Below are 14761 nucleotides of genomic sequence, written 5' to 3'. Positions count from 1 at the left end.
GGTCTGTAGTAGACTCCCACCATCGTGTCCCCTGTGCCGTGTTCCTCACCTTTTTTAACCCAGAGGGTCTCCAGTCATCCACCCTGGTCGCCAATATCAGCTTGCAGGGACATGTAGCCTTCCTTAACATAGAGAGCTACACCCCCGCCCCTTTTATCTACACGATCCCTCCTGTACAGCATATAGCCATCTATACCTGAGGTCCAGTCATGGGTGGAGTCCCATAGATAGCTTGAATTCCAGGAAATTTGTGTTTGGAATTCAAAGACTACATTCTCATGAAATGCTGTTTATCCATCTCACCATCTTCACACTTTGTCACTAATGACATGCTCTAATCTCCTGCCACTGTTACTTAGTCGAACCAAAAATGAAGAAAAAATGTAGTTGCTTTAATTTGCACTTATACAAATTATTGTTCTGCCTCTTACCTCCTGATAAAGTAGTAAGAAGAAATTGTCTTGTTTTGGCCTTTCAAAGTCCTGAAGAACTATATTAGAGGGGCATAGCCTCAGCTGATGTTAACATAGTTATAGCAATTGATACAAGATGATATCCAAAGTTACTATTTTCAAGCTTGTTGGCCTACCCTCTGAGATTCTGAAGACATTTCCCAATAGGCCACAAAATGTGTGTACCTTATCATTCAATAGATTAAGTCTCCCAAAATGGATGTATAAAAAGGATGCAAAGAACTTTTAAGTGTATATTTCATTAGTATGGATAGTTATAACTTGCTGTTTCTCCAAATGTTACTTAATACATATGAAAATCCCTTTTCTTTAGGAGCCAACACAGTTATTTCACAAAAAGAGGCAGAAAATACATAATGCTAATCAATTTTTATTATTGTGTTCTCTTTTATAAAGAAAACAGCCATAAAAGCTTTTGAAATCAGACTACCAATGTGGTATTTTTCATGTTACAAAGCAAACTCATTTGTGCTCTTATTTAATGGATTGAAAATAAAAATAGGTATCTAAAAACAAACGTGACTTTCCTTTCCCAGTGACTCTAACTAGTGTTTTTAATCCTATAATGGAAAGAAGAAATATTGCCATATTGCTACAGAATGCCCCAGAAGGTTATTGTGCTCACTCCAAGATTAAAATTATGTACTAAGATAGTAGTTGTATTCCTGTAATTATTTTAATTATTTTGTATTACTAGAACCTGCTAACTTCCTAATAGGCAAACTGTAAGTAGCAGTGATTGTCTTAAGACAGCAGTGCTCAACCTTTTGATGCTATGCACTAGAATCGGACCCTGTGTTGCCTCTACTTAGTCCACTGCTGCCTCCGCTCAGCCCCATGCCACCTCTCTCGGTGATGCACTACCAGATTAGAACCCCGCGCCACCTCCTTTAGCCCCATGTGACTGAATCAGGGCTTGGTGATGCCTCTGCTTGGCCCATGTGGCTAGATTGGGCCCCAGACCAGCTCCATCCATTGATTCTACATGCTATAGTACAAAGCTTAACATACCAAGTTGTTTAAGGTGCTTCTTGCAGATCTGGAAATTTGGTAGCAGGCGACCTGTGTAGGCTGGATGGCACAGCTCTTTGGGCTGGGGCTTGAGCACCCCTGTTTTAAAACTGAAGGCATTAAGAAATGAAGTGCTATGTTAAGGACCCTGTCAGAATTTCTACAGCTCTCAGTTACATTTCTTTTAATCCTGATTTTATTATTGGTGACTTGTAGAGTGGGAAAAAATGTATCCATGCCCTTCTTTTTGTCATATAAAAGAAGGGCTCAACACTTAACTCAACTGTTTTTATAATATGGGGACTACCGGGTCTTAATGTCCTTGTTTTGAGGAAGTTGTGTGATTACGCAAGTGGCATGAAGTGAAATTAAAGCTACTGAAAGGGGGAAAAGTGTTTGTGTGTTTTCATTATATCTGTTTTACGCAAATTTCCAGAATTCTTGTTTGCAAGAATTTTTAAACCCTCATCCTATCAGCTGAAGCTTGAGGAACGCTGAGGGAAAAAGCTACAACCAATAGGGAAGATTAAGAATTGTTTTTAGAACTTTAGGAATAGCAAGCAGAATACTTTTTTTCTTGAGGGAAGACTAGTGGCAAGGAGACTTTCAGATCTTTGCAACATGATGAAGAAACACAGGGTATTTCTACAGGTGCAATTCAATGCAACATGATAAACTCCAGCAGTCTGTGCCAGAGTCAGCTGCTTCCAGGCACAGCATCTGCATGTGCACCCTGTACCCAGAACTGCAGCACTCTGAGTTGGGGCAGAGCAGCTCCAGGCTGGCAGGGGACACAAGGGGTCAGCCTTGGGCTCCAGGTGCTGGCATCAGGTGGTGGAGGGGCTGGCTGGGGCATGAGGGTGCTAAAGCCTGCCCCTGCACTTTAGTACCCTCATGTCCTAGCCAGGCTCTGTCACTGTCTACATGTCCCTGAAAGTACTATCCTACAGCAGACTTAATTAATTTACTGTGACCTAATATTGGCACATGTATAAATTGTGAAGCTTTACTGTGGAGCTCATTAGTCAACTCTACAGTAAAGTGCACATCTAGATACACCCAAGGTGACATTTTTTTCCCTTTACATTTCTCTTTAAAAAAAATAGGGTTGGATGCTAGCAAATAGACTGATCCAAAGCTCATGAAATCAATGGGATTTTGATCAACATTACATAATCAAGTTGAGATACTAGCTTAATGTGAGTATTAAACAGTTCGTTCAGAGTTTTAATATAGAGAAAGAGTAATTTATATAAACGTATCAGAGATGTGCATACTTTAATAACATTCAACATATATGATATTACTTTTCCTATTGTATTCTACTTTTTCCACAAGTAAACCCTACAAGTTACTTCAAATGAGAGCTAATTTATTTTATTAGTTCATAAACCCCAAAAGCCAAACGAAAGTCTTGCAGTAACTGAAGACAGGTTTTATCTGTAATTTAAAATAATTGTATTTAAGCCAGTCAGTTATTCCTTTTGAAAGGATCCTATATGCTTCATTCAACCAGGACTTCTCTTCATTTTAGCAATTACTTAGTTGCCATATTGAGTCCAGATTAAACCCTGTATCCAGTGTCTCATTGGTGGGCATAGTATAGGAAACTAGATGTATCATGTGTGCAGAAATCTGTGTGGAAACTAAAACCCTTTTAAACTCATTTTTTCACACTGACTCAAGTTTTGAGTAAAGAAAATCTCAAATTCACTCCATTGCAGAAAGCTGAGCAATAAAACTCTTTCTTATTGCATTTAGGATGTTTTAGAATCTCTTCCCGCACCAAGTTTGTGCCTTAAAAGTCTGTTGTAAAACAAGAAGCCATCCATTACATAAATGTTTTCATACAAAAATCAATTCTGACTTTAAAATACCTTATTGTCAAAAGGCGGCTCTTCAGCATCTTGTTAATTATTCACAGCACCTAGGGAACAACAATAGTGCAAAGAAAGAAGCTGAATGAGTGTTTTTCAAGTTTTTTTTCTGAAAAGCTTCACTTGCATACCCTTATAATATGAAGAGACATACAGCCTATAACTATATAAAAGGGTTGTATGAAACGGTAAAATGTTGTCAACATATCTAAAATAAAGCAATAGTGCAATGCTTAACATACGCAGTTGTTTAAGGTGCACTGAATAAACATAATTCACCAAGATTGGTGTTAGAATAAAAGATACTATATTAATAACAAAGGCTCCTTTAGACTGTGCAAGATTTGTTTGCTCTTGTCAATATTGCAGCAAAAACATAGCTGAACAGAAGAGTGCTCTACTTAATCTTGTAAATCCTTTCAGTTGCTGTTATTACAGAAATATATTCTTTAGTTGCAGAAGCTCAGTTCTGGAACTGCTAGGAAACTAGCAGTTTATAACCAGCAGTACTTAAATGAAAATCTTTGAACAGTAACTGGATATATTTCACAAGTAGAAATTTAAATACTAATTTAAATTTTAATGTAAAAACAAAATTATCTTAACATATGTATATCTGGCCTCAGGAAATCCTTTTATCCCTCAGACCTGGTCTTTAAGCAAGTATGCAGTCAGACTATTGCTTTCATCATTGGCCAGAAATTCTGTTCACCACAAAATGGATCTACATTTTAAGTTTAAAGTGCTTAGGTAAACTCTTGTGAGATTACCTTCATATGTAGCTGCTGTCATAATTTCCATTTATCCCCTGGATTCAGGGATGGCCAGGCCAAACCATCAAAGCCCAATCAATATATCTAGTTATCTCAGTCTGAGGAAATATCAACTGGATTCCTAGTGCTGCAATAAATGAACACATAAATCAACAAGCCAATATGTAACAGCTTCAACCACCTTCCTTACAATGCTACCCACATACCTGTGGCAGATGTACGGTCTGCAATTTCTGCTGCTTTTTGCTCCTTAACTCTAGCATGCTTTTCTTCAGGAACAATATTATGTTGCTGCTCAGAGTAGTCAACACCCGCTGATCTTCTCATGTCCTTGCTGTCCATGTCCAACCAATGGCTCCCAGGAGTCAGCATCCTGCTCTGAACAAGATGGAACTTCAGCAGGTCTGAAATGCTTTTCTGTCCCCCTTGCTGTTGATGAATGTATTGCACTCCTCCATAAAGCAGTTGCTTAGGCATGTGTTCATCACTCGTGCATGGGACATGGCTAGCGCAACAGAACTACATCTACTTCATCAATGCTTCTATTCAGTAACTATCATCTTGTTGCAGCATCCTGACATTAGATATTTGGTCAAGCTCTTCATCCCTCAGGAGGGAACACAAGAAACATTGGTTGATTTTTCTTCAAATGCCAGAAGGGGACATTCTTCAAATGTCCCCAGTATGATATCTTGGATTTCACACCCCTAAAGCAAAACAAGAGCAGCAGCCCTCCTAAACCTTTACCTTCATAGAGACCTTGATTTCTCCAAACCCACTTGGCCAATTTGCCAAAGGCTGCATCTACTTTCAGGTGAGGAAACAACTTCCTCATTGATACTAACAGAATCTACCAGCAGTGAGAGGAAACTGTTCTTCACCAATGTTACGGTGCAGGCTACGAGTTGATATATGATGTTGGTCTGAGTTTTACCCACAGTGATTAGTGGTCTAAGCATCAAATATGAAGTACTTATTACATTTGTGAGAGATCTCAAGTTTTCAGCCACAAGGTGTCTTTTCAGGTCTGGGAAAGAAGCCGGGATCAGACTAGACCTTTGTGTAATGGCAGATGAATTCTATGCAGCCTTTTTTTAGAGTAAGAGAAAATCTAAAAAACTGCATCTTTAATGGAAGAGCAGAGATACTAAGCTATTTTCTATGTGTTGGCAGATCTGATAATGCTCTTACTAAATCCTTGGTTACATTCACTCCTCTGTCCCCTTCATTCACTGGCAGAGCTTAAATGGCTACATTTCTAATGTTCCTAAATAAAACAGATCACTGTTATGATCCTATTGTAAAAGACAGCACTTTGGACTAATGCCATGATACTTCTTTATGCTCTGGAATTCCTTTATTTAGTTTCTGAAGCATCTGGAATACTTTGCAATGAAAGGTGCTATATGCTCAGAATAAATAAGATGATCAGTTCCATCATTCATACAAGCACAAACCATTCTGCAAAATTTCCTTACTTCTCTGAGGCAAAGAATGGGATCCAGCATTTATTACAAGAACATTAATTCACTCTCTCACCTTTTAAAAGTCAGACTTCTTAGATGTGCTTACTATGAGCTACTTTAATTATTCATTCACCATGAAAAATGAGATGGTTCCAAAACCATTTGCTGTATATAACTGTTGATAAAACATTTTACTTAGTATTGATTTCATGTTCATGTAGTCCCAGTTAAATCCTTTTACCACCAGTGTGAGAAATGACCTCTCAATTCAGACAGCTTTTGCAATTGACCGCATGAATTGCTAGTTAGCTAGACAGAACAGAAATAGAAAGCTGTTTTTGTAACCGAAACTTGTCCTCTGACCATGGGTATAGGCAGGCATGTGAAGCATATATAACTTCATACACTTTTTCCAGTAAGAGGGTAGCTTTTTACGTAGCCTGCTCGAATTAATGATTGTGGAAAAACAAATGCCCAGCTAGTAATTGCATATACCTGGGTGAATAGAAAGTGGTATACTATTGCATCCTTTGAGGCAGTAGTGGTCAACTAGTGAGGAAGCAGGGATCTGGGAAAGATGGGGGTACAACAGAGCAATAGATGAGGATAAAAGACCCTGGGGACACTTGAGGTGCAGGGTGGCCTGTGTGGGTAATGGTTATAGGGGCAGTGGGTAAGAACTGGAGTACCCTGAGGTTGGGGATCCATGCACCCAGCCTAATTGTCCTAGATCTAATCCCAGTAAGTCTCCTGGATATCACGCTTGCTGTGGAGCATTGTTTATTAGCTCACGAGCAGGGAGACAAGGCTGTGCGCCTGGAGCCTGCGCAGCACCTTACAACCAATGCCCTAGAGCTGTCCCCTGGCACAGTGATAGACTGGGTTGTTTTAGGAGCTGGATATGTCCTCACTCCTACAAACGTCCCCACAACTCATGGGGAGTAACCACATACCCTCCTCCATCACAACCCCTTCCATCCCCAAAATCACACTACATACTTCTCCCCTCTCCAACACTTGCAACACACACAACACCCCCACTTCCCTTACCAAACATTTCCATTAATTACCCTCTCTCAATACTCATACCACAACTTTTACCCTAGCACAAAGCTCTTTTCCCCAAGCACATCCTACATCCACCACCCCACCCCACAAATGCCCCACAAAATACAGCTACAAAAGGATTCTAAATCAGTATCATTCTGTGCCAGTGATGTTTCTCAATAGAGCAGAGCTGGTTTTGTTGGGTAATTATCATACCTTGTTCTGTTGATGTGGTTTTTTGTGTGGTGGGCTCACTGCTTGTGCCAACAAGCCTGGCTTGGAGAAAGACACTTTGGATTGGTGGAACATTTCTACCAATCAGGTAACAGCTGAGAGGGCTTGCCCTGCCCCCTTTTTTGGGGAGAGTGGAGGGGAGCCCCTGGACCTGATTAAAGACTGCGCTTTGCAGGTCTGGCAGACTTCAGGGGCGGGGCCTCCAGTGTAGATAAGCCCAGCGTGCTCAGCATGGTGGGCAGATGTGACAAGGGACTTAAGAAGAGTGCAGCAAGAAAAGCTGGGGAGCTCTCCCCCAGCGGGCAGTAGGCCCAAGGCTCCTGAAGCTGCTACTGGAGAAGCAGCTTTGGGAGTGCTGCAAGACCACTCCGGCTCTGGATGGCACCTGGCGACAGTACATGGAAACCTAGCCCTGGGAGTGGTGTGAGACTGCTCAAGCCTATCACAGTGCACAGAGTCCAGGCTTTGGGAGTCTGTTCAAGTGGCAGTTCAAGCCTGTAACCCTGGCCGATGTCACGGTGCACATTTTGGCACAGAGCTAGGGCTCTGGGGGCCGTAAGCAGTGGCTTGAGCCTGCAACCCCAGAGGGCCAGCAGGTTCCACAGTGTGCAGGGTGGTGCACAGGCCCAGACCTTGGGAGCTGCAGCAGGGAGGCTCAGGCCCCTAACTCCAGCAGGCTGCTGGCAGGGAGGTGCACAAGGGGCACATGAGAGAGCAGAGTCGGAGAACAGTGAAGGCGGCTTGGGTTAGCCATCCAGCATGAAGCCAGACGAGCCCAGCCTTTACTAAAAGAGCCCTCGGTGCCAAAGCCAGGGCACAAGAAAATAGTGCTGGGGTGTGAGACCCAGGAGCCAGCAGCAGCACAGCAGCTGAGAGGAGACAAGTCCCCAGTGCCCAGAGCAGGGCACAGGGTGGGAGAGGCCTGGCAGTGCAGGAAGGCCTGGAGAGGCACTTCAGTGGCAGCACGGAGGAGACCTATCAAGCTGCATCCTGACCACCACCACCTGAGGAAGCATGAGTCACTGGGCCCTTTGGTCTCACTGGGGAAGGTCCTTTGGGGAAGGCAACCCAGAGAAAGTGGCTGGGGGAGCAGTCCCCTGCTCAGGCAAGGGCCTAAGGGGAGGGGGCCTGTGGTGCTTCCTGGACACCCCCACCCCTCCGAGCAGGGATATATATATAAGGGATAGATGTTATGAAGAACGTTTGTGTCTGCGCCTTATATTTTGTAATGAGATGTTGTATTGTATTGATGTTGCTGCAGTTATTTGGTTGTGATGGGTAAATAATGTTATCATAGAACAAAGTAATTTCTGATTTTATTTTGTGGGCATATTGTTTTCTCTGTTGTGGTTGGGAGTAATTTTCCTAGAGCGTCATTTAGGGTTTGACCTTGGTTATTGATAAATGTTCACTGTGTAAATATATGTATATGATATTTCATTTTATGTTTAGGTAAATTATCATTCAATAAACTGTAAATAATTAAGAGCATTGGCTTGGAGTTGACTCTATAGAGGAAAGAGGAACCTGCGCTCAAATCACTGGTGTCCTTCTCGCAACACTGTTGCCTGCCTCATCTATCCCTTCCAACTGAGGATGGGCGCACCCTTGGGTGTTCCCAGGTTACATTTGCATTCTAATATTTGATGTTTTAAATATTGTACTTTTATGTGTTATAACTTTTGTCATGTTCCTCAGAGTAAATGACATTTGTATGGGGGGAAGAAAGGGGAAGGTGTCTGACAGCACTGTGTACAAAGCTGAAATCTCTGCCTCACACCCCTGCTGCTCTGACTGATTTAGGATTTGTATTCTGTAGCAAAGGTTTACACTGTTATTTCTGCTCTGCTTCTTTCACCTTCGTGGTCAGAAGTCAATTTTCCTTTTCTTGTGGATACAGTACCAGTCATCCATTCCAAATTCAGTTTGTGTTCATTAAGAATGCAGAGAAGATAACCAAATACAAGTTGACTAAAACATAATTGTTTTAGTAAGAAGAATGAGCAGTAAGTTATAGCTATAAAACAGTACCTACAGCACAACTGTGAACCTTTGCCTCAAATGCTTCTAAGTACCTAACTAGATAGTGAATCCTAGTGAATCTTCAAGCTGTTTCCCAGGCAGTTGCAGCCAGAGGTCCTTGTTCATGAAGTTTCTTCCCTCTGGCATGTGACAGATGTAGATAGCTCACAGGCTTTTTTTTCTTATAGGTTAGTTTTCAGAACAAAGCCTAACCTTTCTTATAGGTTAGTATTCAGAACAAAGCCTAAATAGCTTTTGTTGTATTCTCTCTCCATCCAAAAACCTGTCCTGAGAGTGATTCATCCATCTCAGTAAAGAACTGAAAAGGTTCCTATCTGCCTAGCATTCTAAATGTAAAAATTGCCACATAAGGACAGATGAAACTGCTGGAGTTCATAGACACTTTTGTACCCTCCACTTCCCAGTATATCAGGAGCTCATTTGCAACAGATATATGATTGCTGATTGTGTATTTGCCAGTCCTAGAATAGTCTTCATAGGTATGTCATGCAAACTTTGGGACTGCCTTTATAAGTGTCATATTAGCCTTAGTGCATTATTTTGTGCTGGCTCAATCTCTATTGATAAGGCTCAACACTGCCAACTGGCAAGGTGCCAGCTTAGTGATAACCAGGACATTTCTGCTTGTTAAAGAAAAGGGCAGAAATGCAGATTATCCCTATCTACACAGATACTAAACTACTCCTGAAGGACTGGAACAAATTAATACTGATTAATAGAATGTTGCATTAAATGACAATTAGCAAATACAACTAATGCTACCACGTTAGTATAAAGCCCTTGCCAGGATGGTTTTGCACAATGATTCTGAATGTTTGGAACAGACTGAGCCCTAGAACTTGTTTGGATCCTATGGCTAAAGACGTTTGCAGGAAATGACAGAATGTCCACAGAATGCCACGAGAAGAATACGGGCAGCCATACCTAGTAGTTAGGACCAAGAACTGGAATCTGAATGGGAAGTCAGGACAGGATGATGGTTAAAATCTGGATGTCAGGAACAGGCTAGAATCAGGGGCAAACTGAAGTCAAGGAACTGCAATTCAAGTTGGGGCCAGGAAGCTGCAAATTAGGAACGGCCCAGAAGTCAGGAGTTGAGAGTTGTTGCCTGGCTAGCCAAAGGTCAGAAACCAGACACAGGTAGCAGAAGCAAGAGCAGGGGTCAGTGTAGCTTATAAATTTATTAGGAGACTTATTGTACAGACAGCTCATCACTAGCTCCTCTACTGGTTTGACTCTGCTTGGCATGGGTCAGCTTCCTGCCAATATACTAGCCAATGAATGGCTGCCAAAGGGATGATTCATCCCCAGTTACGAACATCTATTGTAGGCCTAGATCTAAATGGGAGACAGTGTAACAGTATGTATGGATCTCAGAAGTAAACTAGCAGCAGCAGAAAGGAGGAGTCTGAAGGAGGAATAGGAAATGAGGGGGCGGAGATAGGAAGAGAGTTAGAGAGGCTAGGGAAGAACAGCAGGCCCTGCAACAGCTGTGTAAGAAACTGCTATAATAAAGACTGTTTATATTAAGTAGGGAACTGTTCCTTGATTACCCAGACAAGGTCACATGAAACAGACAGGAGGGTGTTTGGGTCTACTACAGGCTGAAGGCCATCCCCAGCTGGCTCACAAAGAAAGGCTTTATTCTCCAGAGCAGCATATTTGGAACACAGCACTTATTGCAAAACCAGTAAGCCCTGATTTCCTGTCTGTCTTTAGAAGTGGATCAAAATAATATTGGGAATATTCTAGTGAACGACCATTTTACATGGTATGTGCAGGCATATCCAAAGTAAGATCAGAGGCCAGCCCAGTTCAAGTGCTGAGGGAGACACTTTTCCCTGTATGGATTTCTAGAGCTTGGATACATTTTGACCAAAGAAGGGATTTTGAAAAGGGTATTTTCCTCTTGAAGGGAGCATAGCATCTGAGCAAGAATTACAATCTCCTGAACCACCTTTTATCACCCACAAGGAGATCTTGAGGTAGAACAGTTTAACATTTCTGAACGTTATGAGGACTCATGCTCAGCGTATAAGCTGAATTGGAGCCAGCATGTTGCATCATTGGTGTATTAATTCAATGCCACAAAGAATGTTTCTATAGGAATTGTATTATGCTTCAAGAGAACCCAAATTACCCTCAGACTTATGCTTCGGTGTGTCAGCTGAACTAACCAATTACCTCAACTTATGCTTAGTTGCTCAATGAAGAGAGAAATTAAGAGATACTTACAACCCAATATAGTTCTAATTCATGACTCGGACAGAAATAAGTACCAACATGATCCTCAGCAACACGCTCTAGAGGAGAAAGTTCTGTTATAAAACTTGTGCTGCTGGAAAGCACAAGACGGAAAACTGACCTAAGGTACTACTTATGCTATTGCTAGTGGAAAAGTCAGAAGAACTCTGCCAATCTACAGGAGCAAACCTAGGATAAGATCAGTTCCAATAAAGGTAGGACCAAAGAATCTTTTCCTATCCATCCAGCGGTGTTTCCCAAAATTTTGATACCTGGGGCACACTTTTTTCCTGGATTAAAATTAGTGGTACACTTTGTTCACTATCCCATGCATAGTGCTGACCCAGGCATGGTCTGGTCCCTTTGTATGGGGCCAATGTGTCTGGGACCTGATCCCTTTGTGTGGGTCTGGTCCAGCCATTCAGGGCCAGTCTGGCGGCAGTGGTTCTGGCATGGCTGGAACCTCATTTAGCTGTGTAAGGTTGGCTCAGCCAGGGTCTCATTCAGCCCATTTTTACAGCATATTTCTGTTGCTATTGTGAAACACTAGGGTGTTGGCACACCCTTTGGGAATCACTGACATAAACCATTTGAGACAGTATGTAACTTCAGCCCTTAGCAAGAAGAGCCTGCTGGAAAGAAGCCACCACTCAAATTTTGCAATAGAACTTCAGCGAATAATCAGGTTCTACCCTATGCATTCCCCAAAGAATCACCAATGATGCAAAGCAATTCAACTAACCTAGGAGGGTTGTTACAGCATCTAAAGTGCCCCAACAGTCACAAAAGCCTCTGGACTGACTTGACTTGACCCTATGCATGTAATTAGGAACATCTGTGTAATGAGGAGAATCCCATAATGTATCCTAGAATGTAGATCACATTAGAGCTTCAGTCTCTCACATCTTCTAAGAGCTCTGGCTCTTCTGTCTTAATGGCCATGGCAAATGCATTTATGCCCACTGAGCTCACAATGATGTCCTCACTATGCCAGCCCAGAAAGAGAAGTTCATTCCACCTTTTTTACCAGATCTCTTTGAAAAAAGAAAGGATTTTGGCAAGACCTGTTATTTGACAATGCAAGCACAGATGCAGCTGATGATCCCTGTCTCCTAGAAATTCCAACATGAGAATAGGCTACAGAAACGACTGTGCCAATACATGAGTCTTTTAAGGGAAGTTTCACTGTCACTACTCTAAAAAACATTCCCATTTGCTCATGTAATCCTCACTCTCAATAGGCAGGGTTATCAGGATGGAAAGAAGGTTAACTTACCATAGAGCCATGATAGTTAGCCAGGAACAGTACACTTACCTCACAGGCTTGTGGCAACAGTAGTAAGCTGTTTAAGACCCTCTGAAAATGAAGTGGAAATAATATAGGTAGTCCTCGGACTTACAACACAATTAGTTCCTGAAAACTGCATCTTAAGTCAAAACTTTGCAGCTCAGAACCAATTTTCTCATAAGAAACAATGTTATAAATGGGGGATTGGTTCCAGAACCAAGGCCCAATTTTCACTAAAAATACCCCAGAATTTTGTACTTGAACAATTATAGATGAGTAATATAGCTACATCAGTGTATTTATATTGTAAATCGATATGTATCGATTTGTAAGGACTTCTTTGAGGTGACTTTGCTGGACTTTTTGAAGAGTTCTTGGCTAGAGTCTCCTCAGGAATCTTGTCTGCAGGTTTGTCTGATTTCTTAAAGAAAGTATCCAAGGAAGTTTGGACAGATGTTCTCCAGGGAGATAAGCGACCTTGTTTTCTGGTGTGGCATTGCATTGGATCAAGCATTGTAAAGTCGAAACTGATGTCATAAAGTTGAAACGGTGTCAATTTATAAATGTTGTAAGTTCGAAACGTTGTAACTCAAAACGTTGAAAGTTGAGGACTGCATGTATATGTATAATTTGCCAGGAGGAGGAAGAGGGGGTGCAGTATGTTTATTAATGTTCTGTTTTGTGCTATAGAAGAAGGAGATCTCAGGCACCAATTACTGATGTACTGTAGGAAGTGAAAAACCCAAGGCAGACAACTTTGGTTGAAACTCTGCATGTGGTTGCCTTGGCTGTAATGAAATATTGCTATCTTTATTGTGCTGCTAAAGGGCAACAGAATTATGTAGGGCACTTAATGTGTCCCAAGTGAGGATGTTAACACAAGAACTTTGCTTGTGGCCCACTGCATAGCTCAGCTTGTCCTTGAGAAGACAAAGAGAAAGAATCCCTAATAATGAGGACTCCTTTCAAGGGTCTTATATGCCACTGCACCTTGTTCACAGAATAACAACATGGCTCTGCCATCCATCCAAGCAGCACTAGTAAAGTGGTAATCACTCTTGCTATAATAGGACCCTAAAGACCATGGAGCCTGGTGTTGCTATAGCCATATCAGGAGCCATATTAAGCACCTAATATATTAGGTTCACTATAAATATTTTATATATATCACTATATATCACTGTCTAATAATATTTTAGACTCTCACTATAGCCACTTTAGGAGCCTGGCACCATGGTGAGAGGCAACAGAATTATATGAGGTTGCCTGGAAAGAGCAGGGTGGGGAAAAACAGTGCAAAGACAGTTATGGAAAATGGGCTAGAGTTGGTGTCACAGTGCAAGGCAATGACAAAAAGATGGCATTACAACAAGAGGCAATGTAACTGGTGGGAGCACAGCTAAGGATACTAACAGAGCAGAGCCAGCTTTGCTTTCAGTCAGGCTGTGACATTGCTATCTATTGACAACAAACCTGAGCAGGATGTAGTGAAGGAGAAAGGGAGTGTCAACAGGACATTTAGCCAGAACTTCTGATGGACAAAGGAATACAACCTAGGGTGTGGTACAGATGCCTGTTTTATTTATCTGTCTGCTCTATGTAGGGGTGACCTCTTGTTTTCCCTACTTCACAGTTATGTTCCTGTTCACCTCAGTAACATCGTAACAACTTCTGTGAGAGAGGCAGTGCCAGTTGTTTGCAGTGCCCAAGGAAGGTAGTTATTTATCCCAGGTGTCGGCCTGGCCTCAGAATCGCAGCCTTACTCATTTTAAAGGGAGCTGCTTGACACTTGACTCTGGCCCTTTCAGCTGCTGCTGGTGGAGGGATTCACTGCCACGGGAGAAAGTCAGCATCAGTGCACAGCTGGCACCTCCCGTTTTGCCCTTTAGCCTGTGTCCAGCGGGGCAGGACTCCCCTGTCTGCAGCTGCGGCAAGTGGCTAGCGTAGCCAAGTCCGCTTGTAATAAGTAGAATTGGGCTTCTTTTTAAAAGTCACTTTAATTTTTTGAGAGGCGGGCTCATAAGCACCCCCATTCCCCTCCCTTTGAAGTGGGTTGGCCTGGTTTTTAAAGGCAGTACCCTTTTTTTTTTTCTTTCTTTCTCTTGACTTGGCAACACGGCAAGCGGCACTGCAAAGCCTAAAGAAAGAGAAGGCAGGGTCGGCCTGGGAGGCCATTCCCTTCCTGTCACGAGCGACGTCCTCCTTCCCTAGGCTCAGGGACTCATTTTTCACAATGGGTTTGGCTGAACCCGAGTTCAGGGCCAGCCGCTGCCTCACGGGCGCTCCCGGCCTCCCAACCGCCAGC

The 14761-nt window shown here is 42.3% G+C and overlaps 1 long non-coding RNA gene across 3 annotated transcripts in view; it reads right to left on the bottom strand.

Annotated features, from left to right (window-relative positions):
- The window catches only part of LOC109291545, a 23175-nt gene that overhangs the window by 7688 nt on the left and 726 nt on the right, over positions 1 to 14761 (bottom strand). Inside the window, exons 1-2 of one of the 3 annotated variants that reach the window (XR_002095881.1) lie at positions 4341 to 6958; positions 4132 to 4261 (exon numbers count right to left, since the gene is read on the bottom strand). This is a non-coding gene — a long non-coding RNA (uncharacterized LOC109291545). Of the gene's footprint in view, positions 1 to 4131; positions 6959 to 14761 lie in introns of those variants that run through there. The other 2 variants (XR_002095880.1, XR_002095879.1) reach the window with 2 other exon arrangements.

The sequence above is a fragment of the Gavialis gangeticus genome, unplaced genomic scaffold (assembly GCF_001723915.1).
Source record: "Gavialis gangeticus isolate Ggan-Ray unplaced genomic scaffold, GavGan_comp1, whole genome shotgun sequence".
Classification (NCBI taxonomy): Eukaryota; Metazoa; Chordata; order Crocodylia; family Gavialidae; genus Gavialis; species Gavialis gangeticus.
This window is presented reverse-complemented; position numbering and strand designations above follow the sequence as displayed.